The sequence below is a fragment of the Pteropus vampyrus genome, unplaced genomic scaffold (genome assembly GCF_000151845.1).
Source record: "Pteropus vampyrus isolate Shadow unplaced genomic scaffold, Pvam_2.0 Scaffold78, whole genome shotgun sequence".
Taxonomy (NCBI): domain Eukaryota; kingdom Metazoa; phylum Chordata; class Mammalia; order Chiroptera; family Pteropodidae; genus Pteropus; species Pteropus vampyrus.
In genome coordinates, this window is record NW_011888859.1 from 5,607,197 (window position 1) to 5,611,903 (window position 4,707).

The window sequence follows — 4,707 nt, forward strand, 5'->3', positions numbered from 1 at the left end:
CTGGGAGAATATGCCCAGACAATGCCTGAGTCAGGAATGGGACTCAGCCACTTGCTCACAGATGTGACATTGACCACTCAATCCCTCTTCCCTCCAACTTTAAAGAGACAAAGCACTTTGGAATTTTATTTAACAGACAACAACTAAAGGTGATTTTAAATAACACCTCCGTCCTAGGACAGAGCCGTGCTTAGAAATGCCTCTAGAGTGAATTCTGGTTGCCTCCCCTGGAAGCTGGTCCCCACAGCACTCAGAGATATCTATCCAAAGGAAAGTGGCTATTGTCCTTTACTGAAGTCACCATGACCAGGTATCCTTGCCACAGCTGTTTAGCAATTAAAGCCTGCTTTGGCATCTGAGCATCTGAGCATCCAGGCATGCCCAGCTCTGTCTGCTATTGCCAAGGAACTTCAGTGTCCAGAAGGAAATTTAAGATGATGGGAATAAAAAGATGGTGGCTCTAGTGATGCCTGGCTGTTTAGAGACAGCTTGAAAAGAGCTAGGAAGAAATAACACAAAGGTAGAAAAAACAGATGATGTTTTGATTTTTGTGGTCAAAGGAACCTCTACTTACTAGAATTTTTTCGACCCTTCAAAGCTAAAGTTTAAAGCTATCTCCTTTCAGAAATCTTCCGATTGCCCTGCTGGAAGGGAACACCTGACATTTATAAGCTGCTTTTTGGTGGTGTTAACTCTGTATGGGCCTAATGTGTATCACCAGGGCACAGCTTTCTCAGTGGGAGATAGAATGTCGAAAGCCACTTTGTCACCAGGAAATGACCTTACATCAAACAGTTTGTGTGGTCTCAAATAACATAACTTTTCTAAGCCTCATTTATAAAAAGGAGTTAGTAACAGTACATACCTGATTGCGATTGTGTAAAAAGTAAATAATTCAAGTAAAGTGGGTAGTATGCTGCTTAGAGCAGGGTACTCAAATAAAATAGATTGGTAAGTGTGTGTGTGTATGTATATTTTTTTTCTCGTAACATTGATAGTATGCTATCCTAGGGCTGCCTGAATAAGATGAAAGAAGAAAGAGCAGGGCCTGGCACACGTTTGAAATACTTACCTTCTTCCTCTCTCCCTTTCCTTGTCTCTCGTCTATGCAGTTTTTGTGTGTCCTCATCCCAAGAGAACCTGGCTACGAGGTAGGGAAACCAGACAAGAAAGCATGTTCCCCGTAGTCAAATGAGTTTACAAATGCTTTCTTGTCACAATATGCTGGTTGCTGCAATCCCCTTTGTTGTTCTAGAGAGGATACTAAGTGATTTCATTGTCAAGATCTTTGGTTTACAGCAACATCTTTCCCTTTAAGCAAAGACTACAGGCTGATTGACAGATCACACTAGAATGGATCCAGAAACATCTTAGGTACTGTGCAGAATACAGCATCTTGGTACATGTTGCTAAGGTACCCTTCCCTGAGTTTCTAGGGTAACTGGCATCTCCATACCCAGGTTTGTATTCAGGCTATTCTTAGTATGATGATGACAGTCTGTAATTCTTTTAAGTATTCATGGCTTTGCTGCTTTCCTTCCTCACTGTCCTCTCTCTCCACAGACTTTTACGAACTGGCCCCAGCACTCCTTCAAATAGCTCCCAGAGGACAGCGTGACCTTCCAGCTTCCCCAAGCAGCACGTTCTCACCAGACCTGCCGCAGCTCCGCTGCATTTGACAATGGTGAGAGCACCCTGTTCCTTCTGAAGCCTCGCCCTCTGTCAGCCTCTTTGGAATTACACCTTGGGTTTCCTCCTCCCTCGCCCACCCTTTGTTGCCTCCGTTTGCTCCTACCTCTGTCCCTTAAATACTAGCATTCCCCAAGGTTCTGCCTCGAGATACATTCTTTCCTTGCTCTATATATTTATTCTTCCTTGACTCTGTCCGCTGACATGCTTATTAAAATAATGGACCAATGCAGAAAAGCCTAATGGAGAAAACTTTAAAAATCACACAAAACGTCAGAGATAACATTTGTCATCTTTTTTCTATATGTATGTATATAGTTGCGTGATTTTATAAAAATTGGATCACTCTGTTCATGTGTTTGATAGCGAGCTTTTAAAAACTCAATAAAATAATATGGCTTAAATGTTATAGGATTTTTACCATGATTTTAAGTGTACCGTATTGTATTAGTTAGCCAGCACTGCCATGACAAAGTGCCACAGACTGGGTGGCTTAAATAACACAAATTTATTTTCTGACAAGTCCAGACGCTAGAAATCTGAGATCAAGAGGTCAGCAAGGTTGGCTTCTTTCCAGGCCTCTAGCCTTGGCTTACGGATGGCTGACTGTCTTCTTTCTGTCTTCCCATGATCTTCCTCTGTGTGTGTCTGTGAAAATGGATTAGGGCCCACCGCGATCGAAGACATTATCCTCAAACACAGCCACATTCTGAGGGACTGAAGGTTAGGACTTGAACATATGACTTCCGGGGGTGAGGCGGGTGGCACACTTCAGCCTGTAACACATATATTTTTAAAAATAATTCTTCACTCATGCCATTTTTTTTTTTTACATTTAAATGACTCCATGGTCGTCTTTCATCCTTGGTTTTGAAATTTTCTTTTCGTCTCTTTGATCGAGGATGAGTAGAGTTTCGGTAAAAGTCCAGGCTAAATGCCAGCTTCTCTCGTGAAACTGTCCACAATTAGCTATTCCTTCAGCTGTGGCACTATGCTCCACTGTGTGCGTCATCCTCGTGGCAATTATTCCACTCTGCCCTGGGGGGGGAGCCCTTAGTCACCTTTTGGTCACTACACTTAGCATCAGAGGCTGGTTCTCACTTATTGTGTATAGCATATATCTGGGACTCTGAGAATGGATGAGTAAGGGATAGTTCATCAATATTACTCAAATTTACCTTGAGTACCCACAGTTTTATAGTTTGAACATTACATTTTTCATATTATTTAGACTCTTTTTGTCTTTTTTCTTCTCAGTTCTCCCATTTCATACTCCTTTTTTCAGCCTATGAGACATTTTTCAAAAGTTTGCCTCAAGCTCACTCAATACTGGTGTTAACCTAGATAGATCAGTTTTACTGTTAATATACCGAAGTTAAAAAAAAATGGAATTTTTATTAGCCAGTTTCCCTTTTGCCAGGAGGATAGTAGATATTGAGATCAAGTAACGTGGTTAAGTTTTTCTTGTGGTGATGGCTGTACATGTGGACAACGCCATCATGGGGGCCTGACAAATATTAATGTATAACTTAGCACTTTACCCTATTGATGCTTTACTAGTGAATTAAACACACCTTCCTTCTTTTCCCGGTCTCCCTTCTAACCTGTGCTTGACGGCTCCTACATTCCACCTAAACCTCAATAATCAACCCTGCTAATAAAGCGCTGCCCTATATTTTGGTAAGTGAATGTAGACCTCCCTCATCACTGGAGGACAAGGCCCAGAAATGGACCCATGAACTATAGGATAGGAAATGTCAAAAGAAAAATTCCCTTACATTTGGTGGTTTCCGGAGGATGGATTTTCATCCAAGAAAACTTATTGTTTGAAAACTCTCTTATTCATTTCTAAACAAATCAGGGTATAGAAGTGAAAAGGAATTCTGTTCTTCCAAAAAAAAAAAATTAAGAAATATTGCAGAATTATAAAAAAGTTTAGATGATAAAAATATAATAATCCCCCCCTGTATCAACCATACAGCTTAAACTCCAGATCCTCTTTTTCTTCCTTTCCCCCTCTTTCTTTTTCAGAGAGAACAAATATCTTGAACCCTGTGTTCAGCATCACTTTGGATATTTTTCTGGAAATTTACTATACATGTATACAACCATAAACAAGATATCCTGTTATATTTCATATAAAAGACATAATATATGTATATAACATTCATCAAATTTCTCCTTTCATATTTTCAAAATTTACATGTTTATTCTTATAGTTCTAATTTTCCCATTTCACTCTGTATAATATTCTAGTGTATGAATAGTCCACAATTTATTTATCAAGTTTCCTACTAAAGGATATATATGTTGTTTTAAATTTTAATTTGTTTACTCTTTAAAAACACAGTGCTCAGTGAATGCTCTTGTACCTGTCTCTCCTGAATGGTACTAATGCACCTATTTAGATGCAGCGGATAAGAGTTCCATTGTTTCACCTCCTCGCCAGCAGTTAGTATTGTTTCAACTGTGGTTTTTCATTATTATCAACATTTACTACTGAATTTTGCACTACACAATGGGGAGGAGAAGTATTCAAAGATGCTCAACAAACGTCCCTCTCTTATTTATTCAGGGAGGGATTGTAATCAAGTTGAGTTGGGTAGGAAAAAAGGCAATTTGAGTAAGTCCTTACTGTCCCTTCCGATTTCAATTTAACTACCAATTTCTAAACTTCTACTCCTATCTTCAATAGTAAACTGCTGAGACTTAATGGGTGACCTAGCCTCCGACCCTCTCAGTATCCAGACAGGAAGTCAGCATAAGGCTCTTCTCCTCTGAGTGAGGGAGTGTGAAGACCAGAGGTGGAGAAACTGGATGAGCATAAGGAAGGTCTTTCTGGAAAGAGCATGGTCTGAGGAAACCCACTGATCCATAGGAGAAACAGCAGCACTGTGCTTTGTTAGTTTCCCTAGCAGGACACAATCGATCATGTATCTGCAGAACATTTATAAAAATCTACCATGAAGTTTCCACTGCCAGCCGTGACAGAATAACTGGTACCTAGCAGATATATCC